The sequence below is a fragment of the Marmota monax genome, unplaced genomic scaffold, assembly GCF_021218885.2.
Source record: "Marmota monax isolate L192 unplaced genomic scaffold, Marmota_monax_Labrador192_F-V1.1 WCK01_AAM20220418_F8-fsc00027, whole genome shotgun sequence".
NCBI classification, from domain to species: domain Eukaryota; kingdom Metazoa; phylum Chordata; class Mammalia; order Rodentia; family Sciuridae; genus Marmota; species Marmota monax.
The window spans coordinates 9844927-9859904 of record NW_026694617.1 but is presented as its reverse complement, the minus strand read 5'-3'; positions in this window follow the sequence as shown (position 1 = coordinate 9859904).

Here is a 14978-nt window from a genome sequence, read left to right as displayed (position 1 = left end):
TTCATGTTTATGGGTTTATAAAAATGGGGATTCTCTGAAGCTGGAGTTAAAATTGAGTCCTAGAGATCATTAGAATTCGCTTCTGCAAGTTGCTTGGGAACATCTTCAACCAGAGGATCAGTTTAAATTCTGCAGTGGAGGTTTTTTTGTATTGCACAGATAGATTGAATTTGAGCCTCTAAATCAAATGTCTCATAGCTTCTCAGGAGATTTTTTTTTCTTCCTTTATAGGTCTCCAAGTCTAATGCATGTTTCCTTACTGACCTCTTCAGTGCATGAGGTTTATTTCTCATTAACCCTTACACAAGGAGTACAGCTTTGAGGGGCCCAAATTTTTGTCTCCTTTTTTTACTCTTTCTTTTAAACAGTGTACACATACCATGTCTTAATTTTCTCACTCTGGCATGCTGCACAACTATCAAAGCAGAAGCTCTAGGTATCTAGAATTTGATAATCTCTAAACCAAAGCCCACTTTCTCCCTCACTTTCTCAGAATATGCTCATTTTTCTTCCTTCTTTTAAAGTCCCTGGGAGGATTTCTTCATTCCCTACCAGTTCATCAATGTGTTAGATTTTTTTTTTAACTCAGAATTTTTAGTTGTTTTCAGCAGGTGGCTCATTCAGAGCAGCTAATATGGCTTGCTGTCAGAAATAGAAGTCTATTATAGTGTAAACTGAGCTTCTTTAGAGTGTGTTCCATATTAAGGAAAATGAGATAATAAATGATTCCTATTCAGTGTACACATACCTTCCAGAAAAACTAAAAACAAAATTTATACATTGTATATTTTGGTTAAAGAACATAATTCCTAGTGCTGGAGCATCTATCAGCTGCAGAAAATCATGTTTGTATATGCATCTGATAGCTTCTTGCATCATTAGGTCATACAGTTCCTAAATCTGGGAGTGGCTGCCTATTTAGAGCCAATACCACATTCTAGGTAGTGCCTCTCACATGCAGGAGGAACTGTCTCTGTATTATATTCCTTTTCTCCCTGATCATAGCTTATTAATTTAGCAGCAGTAGCCCAAAACTGGGCCTATCACATGCACCATCTTGGGATTCAAAATGGGAAATGAAGAGAGATGGCGATGGATGACATTGTGGCATAATGACATTAATTGAACTCAATGGACCACAAACTTCTGCTGCTGAGAGCACTAGAGAAGCTATATTTTCTCCCTTGCTGTTATTGTTTGGGTCTGAAATATCCCCCAAAAGTTTGTGTGTTGAAGGCTTCATCCCCAATGCAGAGGCAATGTCTTTGGTGAGGTGATTGGATAAGGAGGGCTATAAACTCATCAGTGGATTAATCCACTGGTGAATTCACAAGCTAACAGATTATTGGAAGGTGGTGAAAACTTTAGGAAGTAGTGCTTCATTGGAAGAACTAGAGAAATGAAGAATAAACTCAAAGATGAACAGTGAACATCTGAAAGAACTTGAGGGTTTATAGGCCTTACCTCTTGGGGATTGTGTCTTGCTTTTGTTTTCTTTTTCTTTTTTTTTTTTTTTCTTCAATGCTGGGAACTAGACCCAGAGCCTTGCCCAGGATAAGCACATATTCTGCTGCAGAGTTACATCCCCAGCCTGAACATATTGGGATCCTGATTGTCCAGAGTGAAATTATTTCAAGCCTCAGTGTCTGTGCCTAAAGGAGTAATTATAATGGGCTGCTCCTTCTGTGAAACTACCTGGAAAATAATAGAAAGCTTGCCATTCATCCACCTGATAGCATGGATGAAAAAGCAGTCAAGATGAATGTGGACCCCAACCTGCAACACACATGAGTATGGACTCCAAAATTCAGACTCCTCACAAAGTGTCAAGACCTTTTACCAAAATAGTAAAAATTGGTCTGGCCTGGTATAATACTCAGCTTTGCTGTACCATAATGAAATACATGAGGCAATTAACTTTATAAAAGAGAAAATTTACTTAGCTCACAGTTTGGAAGTTCAAGGGCCAAAAATGGACAGAGAAGAATGGAGATTCAAAAGAGTACATGATCTAAGATAAAGTTTTGAAATAAGTAAAACTGTGGTGACAGAAATAGGAGAAAGACTGACTCTGGGAAAAGTGGAGTGATTGAGTAATCCCAGAACCCTCTGCTGACAGGAATTGTTTCTTATGTACTATTCTATTACCAGCTTGCAGAAGGTACTCAATCTTATTTGTCACATGAATAAATGGGGAGAGTGTTAGATGGTTATGGGCTTATGAACCTGACAGACATGAGTTTGAATTCTGTTTCTATTATTTATTCGTATGACCTGAGCCTAGTTGCCCAAACTCCCAAAGATTGTTCTTCGATCCATGAAATGAGAGTAAGGAGAGGTATTTACAGTCTAGGATTGTAGCAAGGTCAAAGGAAGTGATGTTTAAAAGTACCTAGCACAGTGTCGAGCATATAAATGTAATCATGAAAAATACTTGTAGACCTGACAGTATCAAGAGGTAAATAAATGGTCTCTTCAGTGACCAAGGGTACTGCAGTGGAAGCAGTCATTGCAGAGTAGGCAACTAAGGAAACTGCATGGTCTGTACAGTATTTAAAAACAATAGTAAAGTTGACTTTTACAGTCTGCTTTTTCTTTTTCTTTTTTTGGTATGAGGGATTGAAGCCAGGGGCACTCAGCCACGTCCCCAGCCCTATTTTGTTTTTTATTTAGAGACTGGGTCTCACTGAGTTGCTGAGGCTGAGTCTGACTTTGAACTCGAGATCCTCCTGTCTCAGTCTCCTGAGCTGCTGGGAGACGCCACCACAGTCTGCTTTTTATTACCACCATGTGCCAGCAATTCTAAATGTCAGTGAGAAATATCTTCTGGAAAAAAAATATTTTGCTGGTCTAAGTTCTGAACGATCATTGCAATTTTGGCTGGATTTTATTAACTGTGGAACTACATGTTCCTGTGAAATGGTAGATTAGAAATAAAAATCAAAAGCACAGAGATTATATAGACAAAGTCATATTTCACCCATAACTATTTGATCACTTAGATATTTCAACCATAACTATTTGGTCACATAGAAGTTTTATTTATATCTTATTTTATTTTTAATATGTTACCTTTATTTTGTTTATTTAGTCTTTCCTAATGTGGTGCTGGGGATCAAACCCAGTGCCTCAAACCCAGTGCCTCACAAATTGTAGGTGGGAGGATGGGGACTAGTAAGGTTAGATAATGTACACAAAACACAAGAAATAAGTTCTTTGTTCTAGAAAGGCAGCACAGTAAGTAGCTGGTTTACAACAATATATTATATATCTCAAAATAACTAGAAGAGGGGACAAAGGATCTCAATACAAATTCTAATTACCCTGACTGGATCATTACTTGTTTTATATTATTGAATTATTATACTGTACTCCATAAATATATACAATGATTATGTGTCAGTTAAAAATTAAATTACAAAAAATGCCTGAGTGTAATTCAAAAGATAAATTCATTCCTTTTCTCATTTTCTTCACAGTTCATAAATTAATTAAGAAAAAGAAAACTTCAACTGAATTTCTTTTCTGTTTATCATTATTCATTTAATTCCATGATTTTATTTTTGTTTTTTGGTCCTGAGGATTGAACCCAAGGCCTCAAGCATGCTAAGAACATATCACTGACTTACATTATCAGTCCCTAATTGCATGCTCATTTTAAATTTTTTTTATTTGTTCTAATTAGCCATACCTGGTAGTAGAATGCATTTTGACAAATCATACATAAATGGAGTATTCTCATTCTACTGGTTGTACGTGATATAGAGTTACAAAGATTATTTAATCATATGTGTTCAGAGGATGATAATGTCCAATTTTTTCTACTATCATTCCTACCCCCAACACCCTCTCCCCTCTCTTCACTCCCCTTGGTCTAATCCAAAGTACTTCTATTCTTTCCCTTGCCCCTATGCCCCTATTGTGAATTATCATCTGCATATGAAAGAAAACATTTGGCCTTTGGTTCTTTGGGACTTGCTTATTTCTCTTAGCATGATCTCAGTTCCATTCATTTACAGCAAATGCCATGATTTCATTCTTCCTTAAGCCTGAGTAATATTCCATTTGTATATATACAATTTCTTTATCCTTTCATCTGTTGAAGGACATCTAAGTTGGTTTCATAGTTTGGCTGTTGTGAATTGAGCTGCTATAAACATTGATGTGGCTGTTGTCAATGTAATATGCTGATTTTAAGTCCTTTGGGTATAAACCTAGAAGTGGGATAACTGAGTCAAATTGTTCCATTCCAAGTTTTCTTAGAAATCTCCATACTGCTTTCCATAGTGGATGCATCAATCTGCAATCCCACCAGCAATATATAAGTGCACCTTTTTTCCTACATCCTTGCCAACACTTATTGCTGCTTGTAGTCTTGATAATTGCTATTCTGATTGGAGTGAGATGGAATCTCTGTAGTTTTAATTTGCATTTCTCTAATTGCTAGAGATGTTGAACATGTTTTCAAATATTTGTTGATTTATTGTATTTCTTCTTCTGTGAAGTGTCTGTTCAGTTCCTTAGACCATTTTTAGATTGGGTAATTTGTATTTTTGGTGTTAAGTTTTTTGAGTTCTTTATATATTCTGGAGATTAATGCCCTATCTGAGGTGTGTATAGTAAAGATTTTTCTCCCATTCTGTAGGCTCTGTCTTCACGTAATTGTTTCCTTTACTGTGAAACTTTTTAGTTTGATTCCATCCCATTAATTGATTTTTTATTTTAATTCTTGTGCTTTAGGTATTTTTTTAAGGAAGTCAGTTTCTAAGCTGACATGATGGATATTTGGACCTACTTTTTCTTCTTTTAGGTGGAGGGTTTCTGTTCTAGCACCTAAGTTCTTGATCCTCTTTGAGTGAGTTTTGTGCAGGGTGAAAGATAGGGGTTCAATTTCAATCTACTCCATATGGACTTCCAGTTTTCTCAGTACCATTTGTTGAAGAGTCTGTATTCTCTCTGATATATGTTTGTGTTACCTTTGTCTAGTATGAGATAACTGTTTTTATGGGGGTTTATCTCTGTGTTCTGTACCATTTGTCTACATATCTGTGTTGGTGCCAATACCATGCCATTTTTACTGTGGCTTTTTATTATAATTTAAGGTCTAGAATTGTGATGCCTACTGCTTCACTTTTCTTGCTAAGGATTGCTTTGGCTATTCTGGGTCTCTTATTGTTCTTAATGAATTTTATGACTGCTTTTTCTATTTCTATGAAGAATGTCATTGGGATTTTAATATAATACTCTCATTTCATGGATCAAAGAACAATCTTAGAGACTTTGGGCAACTAGACTGAAGTCACATGAGTGAATAATAGAAACAGGATTCAAACTGTTTCTATTATTTACTCATATGAAGTCACATGAGTAAATAATAGAAACAGGATTCAAACCTGAATCTGTCAGGTTCATAAGCCCATAACCATCAGCACATGGTGTTAATAATTGCATCAAGTCTGTGCAATGCTTTTGGTAGTATGGCTATTTTGACAATGTTAATTCTGCCTATCCAAAAGCATGGAAGATCTTTCCATTTTCTAAGGTCTTCTTCACTTTCATTTTTAGTGTTCTATAGTTTTCATTGTAGAGGTCTTTCACTTCTTTTATTAGATTTATTCCCAAATATTTTAATATTTTTAAGGCTATTGTGAATGAGGTTGTTTTCCTAATTTGTCTTTCAGTGGATTCATCATTGATGGATAGGAATGCATTTTATTTATGGGTGTTAATTTTATATCCTGCTACTTTGCCGGATTCATTTATTAGTTCTAGAAGTTTTCTAGTGGAATTTTTGGATCCTCTAAATATAGAATCATGCAAATAGTGATAGTTTGGGTTCTAGTTTTTCTATTCCTATCCCTTTAATTTCTTTCTTCTGTCTAGTTGCTCTGGATAGAGTTTCAAGGATGATGTTGAATAGAAGTGGTGAAAGAGGGCATCCTTGTTCCAGTTCTCAGAGGGAATACTTTCAATTTTTCTCCAACTACTCTCCCTAGTTTTTCTAATGTTTTGAACAATGAAGGAGTGCTGTATTTTGTCAAATGCTTTTTCTATATGTGATTCTTGTCTTTAAGTCTATTGATAATGATAAGTTATGCTTATTGATTTCCATATGTTGAACCAACCTTATATCCCCACTTGATCATGGTGCACTGTCTTTTTAATATGTTTTTGAATGTGATTTGCCAGAATTTTATTGAGAATTTTTGTATCTATGGTCATCATAAATATTGGTCTGAAGTTTTCTTTCCTTGATATGTCTTTGTTTGGTTTTGGTTATTAGGGTGAACTCATAGAATGAGTTTGGAAGGGTTCCTTCCTTTTCTATTTCACGGAATAATTTGAGGAGTATTGGTGTCAATTCTTTGAAGATCTTGTAGAATTTGGCTGAGAATCCCTCTGGTCCTAGTTGGCAGGCTTTTGATGGCTTCTTCTATTTCATTGCTTGAGATTGATCTGTTTAAAATTGTGTCTGTCCTCCTGATTCAGTTTGGATAGGTCATATGTCTCTAGAAATTTCTTGATGTCTTCAAGATTTTCTATTTTATTGGAGTATAGATTTTCAAAATAGTTTCTGATTATCATCTATATTTCAATAGTGCCCAGTTGTGATATTTCCTTTTTCATCATGAATTTTAATAATTAGAGTTTTCTTTCTTTTTCTTTGTCAGTATAGCTAAGGGTTTATCAAATTTTTTTTTCAAAGAGACAACTTTTTGTTTCATCTATTTTTTTAATTGTTTCAATTTCATTCCTTCCTGATTTTAATGATTTCCTCTCTTCTACTGCCTTTGGTGTTGATTTGTTCTTTTACTAAGGTTTTGAGATGTAATGATAGGTCATTTTTTGTTGTTGTTGACTTTCTATTCTTGTAATGAATGAGCTCAATGTAGTGAACTTTCCTCTTAGCACTGCCTTCATATTGTCCCAGAGATTTTTAAATGTTTTATCACTATTCTCATTTACCTGTAATTATTTTTTTTAATTTCATCCCTTCTGCTATTCATTCATCACTCAATAGTGTATTATTTGGTCTCTGAATGTTAGAGTAGTTTCTACTGTTTATTTTATTGTTAATTTCTAATTTCATTTCATTATGATTTGATAGAATGCAGGGTGTTATCTCTATGTTTTTGTATTTGCTAATAAGAGTTTCTTTGTAGCATAAGATATGATCTATTTTAGAGAAGATCTGTGTGCTGCTGAGAAGAAAGTATATTCTCTCATTGATGATTGAAATATTCTATATATGTCTATTGAGTCTAAATTATTGATTGTATTATTTAGTTCTAAAGTTTATTTGTTTGTTTGTTTCTTTTTTTTTTTTTTTTTTTGGTACTGGGAATTGAACTCAGGGGCACATGACCACTGAGCTACACCCCCAGCCCTATTTTGTGTTTTATTTAGAGACAGGGTCTCATGGAGTTGCTTATCACCTTACTTTTGCTGAGGTTGGCTTTGAATTCTCAATCCTCCTGCTTCAGCCTCTTGAGTCACTGGGATTATGGACATGCACCACTGTGCCCGACTTCAGTTACTTATTTTAGTTTTTATTTGGAGGCTCTATCTAGTGATGAGAGAGTTTTGTTAAAGTTACCCAGTATTATTCTGTTGTGGTCTGTTTGATTCTTGAAATTAAGAGGGTTTGTTTGATGTATGTAGATGCTCCATTGTTTGGGACATAAATACTTCTGATTATTATGTCCTGTTGATGTATAATTACCTTATAATGTCCCTTCTGATTAACTTTGGCTTGAAGTCCACTTTATCTGATATGAGGATAGGAGGAACCCCTGCATGTTTATGCAATCCATGTAAGTGATACTTTATTTCCATCCTTTCACCTTCAGTCTGTGGATGTCTTTGCCTATGAGGTGAGTCTCTTGAAGACAAAGTATTGTTGGGTCTTGTTTTTAATACAATCTTCCAGTGTATGACTTTTGATTGATGAGTTTAGGCCATTAACATTCAGCAAACAGAGGAACCACACTAAAGGAATAGTCCATCAAAGGAGAAACTAATTCAAATTAAAAACTAGAAATAAACCAAACTGAGTGGAAATACAAATCATATCTCAACAATAACCCTGAATGTTAATGGCCTAAACTCATCAATACATCAACAAGACATAACAATCAGAAGTATTTATGTCCCAAACAATGGAGCATCTACATACATCAAACAAACCCTTCTCAATTTCAAGAATCAAACAGACCACAACAGAATAATACTGGGTAACTTTAACAAAACTCTCTCATCACTAGATAGATCCTCCAAATAAAAACTGGTTTTCACTTTTTTTTTAATCTCCATGGATTAGTTTGTTGAATATATCTGCAGTGCAGGCTTTCTAGTAGTGAATTATCTTAACTTTTGTTTTATATAGAAGGTTTTTATTTCATCTTCAAATCTGAAGTTTAATTTTTCTGTATATAGGATTATTGGTTAGCATCCATTTTTTTCAGAGCTTGGTATACGTTTTTTCAGAATTTCCTATCTTTGAGGGTGTGGGTTGAGAAATTAGCTGAGATCCAAATTGGTTTCCCCTTATATGTAATCTAATATTTTTCTCTCACAGCCTTTAAAATTCTATCCTTATTCTGTATACTGGGCATTTTCATTATAATGTACCTTGATGTGGATTTGTTGTAATTTTGTATATTTGGGATCCTGAAGTGTCTTGTATTTGGTTTGTCATTTCATCCTTTAGCTTTGGGAAATTTTCTGATATTATTTCATTGAAAAGATTATACATTCCTTTGGCTTGTGTCTCTGTGACTTCATGTATCCTGCTAAATCTTAAATTTGGTCTTTTCATGTTATCCCATAATTCTTAGAAGTTCTCATCATGATTTCTTAACATCCTATTTCCATGGTCAACTCTGTTTTCTAGATTATGTATTTGTCATCATTACCTGAGATTCTATCTTCCAAGTGGTCTGGTTTGTTAATGATAATTTCTGTTAAATTTTAAATTTGTTTTATTGTTTCCTTCATTTAAAATATTTCTGCTTAGTTTTTTTTTTCAGAATATCTGCTTCTGACCTGATCTTTCACTTCCTGTATTTTGACATGATCTTTCACTTCCTGTGTTTTCTAATTTCATTCCTTATACCATCCTTTACTTTGCAGATCACTTTAACTATGTACATTCTAAACTCTTTCTCTGACATTTCTTCCCCTGTGGTGTTGATGGATTCTGTTATTAGAGTATCTTTTTTACTTGGGACAGTTCATTTCCTTGCTTTTTCATGTTTGTGTCTCTATCCATCTAACAGTATAGATCTGAGGTAGTAGAGTTTCTAACCTGTGGACTTATTGTGTCCCTGAAGGTTTCCAGTACCTCACTATTTAGGGAGAGACAAAAAATAACAACCACCAATGCAAGCAATATACAGTAGTGAGCCAAATAGTTCCTACTGTGACATCTATAATATTAATTATCACAGTAAACAGAAGTGATATGATCAGTTTTTCTTATAATAAAAACAGCAAGTTTACAAAGGGTTTACAATTTCAAATGGTAGATAGGGAGTGAACAGAAGTGATATAGGATGTGATGATTATGAGGGAGATCAAAAGAGAAGATAGAAGTAAAAGATTTTTAAAGGAAGAGTGAAAAAGAATAATAGAGATTGGCTCTTAGCAAAAGAAAAGAGAAGCAAGGGAAACAGGAGAAAGAAATATATACATATGTGTATTTAAAAAAATTTTTAAAAAATTAAAAATAAAAGAATACAAAACAAAACTAAAATATACTAATCAAACATCCTAGTTCACAAAAAAAAAAAAAAAAAAAAAAACTAATCCATGAAAAATAACTGGCCTCACAAATGCTAGAAATGAGAAAAAAACAAATATGAAAATGTAAAAATGTCCATGTACCACCAAGCTCACAATTAAACAAAGGGAAAAAAATAAAAGAAGAAAGAAAGAAAAAAAATCTTGATGAAACTTAAAGAATTCTTTCCATTAGAGTTCAAAATATCCTCAGCTTCTCTTCTCAGCAGTTCTATGTGGGGTAGTCTGGAGTGTGATGCTCCACCCTCAGATTGCTGGAGTGAGAGAGGTATTCCCATAAATGGAATTCCTGGAGACAGGGTTTAGGTGAGCTACAGGCTCTTCCATGAATGCCAGTTGGTCTGGAGATTTTAAATAAGTGCACTTCCAGTGCCCAGTACTTGCTGGTCCATGCTGGAAGACTTTACCCCAGGGATCTCCCCTGGGTTCCACTCATGTGGTGGGGAAGCCAATTCACTTGCAGACCCCATATTTTCTGATCTCAGGTTCAACCTCCAAACAATTTCTCCTGCCCCTGCCTTTCTGAGTTCCCAGCCAGATGCATATCTCCCAGTAGGTTCTGCAAGTAGTCAGATTGGAGGGTGAGGGGTAGAGCTGGGTGACCAGTTGTCTCCTGTATAAACGTCTCTCCACATTTGATTTTTTTCCTTGTCACATAAGCACATTCTATGTTGTGCAATGTGTTTATTGGGCCTATATTTTGGGCCAAACTCAGGTTTGCCAGGAATCAGCTTCCTCAGCTGCCAGCCCCCATGCCACGGCTGCAAAATGGTTTCTTCCTTTGTCCTTAGCATCCCACCTGGAGAGATGGCTTCTTTCCCTACACATGGATATTGTGCTGAATGTCTTTCGGGTTTGTTGGGCGATTTCCTTGGTCTCTAGACATTCTGTACCTGACATGCCTCAGGCCTCCCAAATTTCAGGTTCCTTTACTTCCCTTATCCCTCTACTGTGTTCAAGGAAGGACCACTCTGGCTGGTGCTTTTGGCCCTGCCACTGCAGTGGCTGTGTCACTGGGGATTTTTCTTATTTTATTATATGACTTATTTTATTATATCTAACCTCCTGTGTCCTTGGTCTACTTTGAATGTCCAATTCTAAATTCCAGTAAAGTCCCCTGCCCCTGCCTTTTGTTTGTTTGTTTTATTCACCCGCCTTGTGGAGAAGCTGCCTGTCTGTTTTCTTGGTTTCATGCCATGGAGCAGCCAGGAATGCAACCTCCTCTATTCCACCATCTTTCGTGCTTATTTTTGAAAATAATTTTTTGAATACCAGGAGAAGTATATTAGGTAAGTTTTCTGCTCCAGGTGCCATATAGTCTAGGTACATTTATTTAAATGCTTATCAGGGAAGGCAGATGTAAATTTATGTATACACAATGGCATCCTTGTCTATTTCTCTGTTTGATTTTGAAAGCCTTAGGCTCTCTCTATCATACCTTTTTGTGAGACTGATGATGTAAAAATAAAGAAGCAAGCATCTTCTCTTTGTGGTGCAATATGAAAACATTTGAGTAACTGGGAAGATGTTCAAACCTGCTGGAAACCCTCCAAGGACTCTACTTTTCCTTTTCTCATTTATTGTACAGGTGTGCTATGGTATTGACATGAAGTGATGTCTGGAAAATTCAAGCTGTTTTCTTATTTTTATTTTCACCCTGTTTTTAATGAATCTAAATCATTAGAGCCTTAGGAGTCTTTATTTTCCTAGTAGGTCCAGAAGTGTTTTCCTAAAGTTGGTTAAGATATTCTTATCTTTGAGGAAATGGAGTGTGAAACTATGACAATGCTGTGCTTTTTACACTCTGCCCATAAATATCTTATGAGACTTACTACATTGTAGTAGAGGGCCTGCCTCCCCAACTAATTCAAAATTTCTCAAGGGCAGAGATCATGTTTTATTCATCTGTTGATCCACAGATCTGGCAGGTAATATGACTTCAATAAAAATGTGATGAATTATTAAATGAATGCATGCATGAGCATTAAGCACAAGTTCTTAAGTTTTCAAGTTCAGACTAGTGAGGGCAACATGAAATTGTCATGATTGTTAACTACTTAAGCTCTATGAAAAAAATAATATTCTAGTGGTCATCCAAGTAAACGGACTGGAATGCTGAGAAGAATTTTCTAAATAGAAGGCTTTGAAGAATTCTCAAATACAGGAGTAGGTCAGCTCCTTCATAGTATTTTTTAATTAGCTTACCTAAAAGGGTAGGCAGAGGGAAAATGAAAGTAATATGGTAATTCATGATGCACTATGTTCTTAAAAATCCTTTGAAGTTCTAAATATCAATCTAGGGAATACAAGAAAGTATTACTACAACTTATTTCAGTAAATATTTGTTGAACAGCAAATACTGCTAATACAATACTTAACCAAGGCACAATTCTTACAGAATGTATGTACAGCTCATTAAAGGAAACAGATGGTTACAGAAATAATTTAAACGTAATGTGGTAGATGCTATAATATGTCAAATTTTGAGGAAAGGACCAGATGATTCTTCAAGTAGAATTGACATACATGCAATTGAGATATAATGATTTCTTTGATGAATAATGAACATATTAATTCAACAAAAGTATAAAGTGAAGACAAGATAAAAATGTAGATAAAATAGCCACAGGTTCAAATACTTTGTAGTCATTAAATGTCATGTTTTTGATCACCTTCTACAATCATGGTTTGATTAATCACAGAATACCTTCTGAGAAGTGCATCACTAGGTGATGTCCTCATTGTGTGCACATCATACAGTACACTTACAAAAATGCAATCACTTAAAATTCCACTATCATTCAGAAATAACTATTGCTAACTTTTTATGCAGTAATATATTTCATACAGCAAAGCTTATTGCTCCTGGACTACAAACCTGTACAACATGTTACTGAATGAATAATGTATGGAATAATGTATACACAGTGGTATATGTGTGTGTAAACATATCTGAACATAGAAAGGGTATAGAAAAAATACTAGGTAAGAATTTTTCACCTTTATTGTAATCTTCAGGTCCAACAGTCCTATCTATCATTGAGAAAAATGTTGTTATGGGGCACATGACGTTAAGTGTGTATGCAGCCAGGGATGGTGAAGTACTTCTGTAATCCCAGTGGCTCAGGAGGCAGAAGCAGGATGATTGTGAGTTCAAAACCAGCCTCACCAACTTAGCAAGACCCTAAGCAACTCAGATAGACCCTGTCTCTAAATAAAATATAAAAAAGGCTGGATGTGTGGCTCTATGGTTAAGTGGCCCTGGGTTCAATCACCGGTACCAAAAGAAAAAATTAATTAAAAAATAAAAATAAAATCCATTGCACACAAGGCCACTTATCGGATGATTTACACTAAATAGCTGTAACCAACTGTTAAAATAGTGAGCTACTTCTATTTATTGATACGTAGCAGCTTTTCACATTGTCCCATACCACCCTGGCACTTCCTATGAGATTCTCTGGTCTCCCTCATTATGTAGCTACTAGAGAGTTAACACATGGCCTCCCAGGATTTTGCTTCAGTGAGGCCAGCCTCTGCTGTATGGCTTAGTATTTATTTTAGATACCACTCCCAGATACATGATGATGTATAAAAATGGATTACAAAATGCTGTGTGAAATATGATAGCACATTTGAAAAAGCATGTGTGGATAGATATGCTCATCTAAATAGATTTAGATGTAAATATCCATTTTAAAAAAATTGGCAATGGGGCAAGAGATATAGCTCAGTGTAGGACCTTTCCTAGCATGTGTGAGGACTTTATTCTCCCAGTACAAAAAAAAAAAGTTAGCAGTTGTTATTTCTGAATTATAGTGCAATTTTAAGTGATTATATTTTCTTTACCTATTTCTATTTTCTATATTTTTCAAAGTTTTAAATTATCTTATAATCAGAAATAGTTTATACACACACATACACACAATGATTTGGCATCCTATATAGTATGTTCTATCTGTGCCCCCAGATTTTTCCAAGTTCTAAAATGCTGGGTAAATATCTCACAACTATTCTTATAATAGTCAATTTTATTCTCAAAAGCTTTCATGCTGGGCTAATATTGCTATTTGGGTCCAGATGGTGTCCAAATGTCAAGATACCAAGCCAGGTCATTAAGCAAATGAAGCATTTGGGATTCTGAGTCCCATTACTGAGTCCCATTACCAACCTTGGATCAGACACATAAAGATCAGGATCTGGGGGAAGCAGATACACAAATAGGAAATGAGGTCAAAAACACAGAGAGGAAAGAATTACTTGCCAAATCAAATCCTGAACATAGGATAGTATGAAAAATGTTAAATGAAGGTCATCTGCAGTAGCAGGAATAATTTAAGTTTGGAAACTAATTAAAGATAGAAGAGTGTTCTGGATGCAGGTTAAGTTCGCCTCTGCACATACTGGCACTGCAGTGATGTCGATTATGGCTGGAGGGGATAATACCAAGAGGAATAGCACTCTCAGTGTCATATCCCTGCGGTTGCTTTGTCATCTGGCTCACCATGTAAGAAGCATGTTTTTAGAACTAAACTGGCACACAACTGCTTCTCTGGTTATCCAGATATAGATTCTAAGTGAATCCATTAGGTAATACTGTTGGATGCCTAGAGCTTTGATTAATAATGAGACCCATTACAGGTATGAGTGGTGGTCCTCAATCAGGAGCGATTTGCCCCCAGTGGAAATTTGGCAATTTTCAATGGTCACAACTTTGGGGAGTACTATTGACTGCTGGTGGGTGGCAGCCAGGGATGCTGCTAAATACACCCCCCCAAAAAAAAAAAAAACTGCTTAGCCACTTGTAACAGATAGCTACCAGGTCTAGAATGTCAATAATGCTGAAAAAATTGAAAAGCTCAGATGTAGGAAGATGTTAAAAGTTGAAGAGTACACAACATTCTTAGGTCAGCATTACATGTCTGTCAATAATATTATAATTTCCTTAACCAAATGGTGTTGGTTTGAGAAAATCATACAGTAGAGGGCAGTGATAAACCAATTTTTACATGATATTATCTTGATATTATCTTTTTTTCCTTTATTGTTTTCTTTTTCCTACATCTTAACTCCTAAAACAAAAATAAAATAGAAGAAAAACAATAAAACTAAAGAAAACAATTCTGTATTTTTAAGAAAAAAACAACTCCACATTTTATGCAAAGATATAGTAAAGA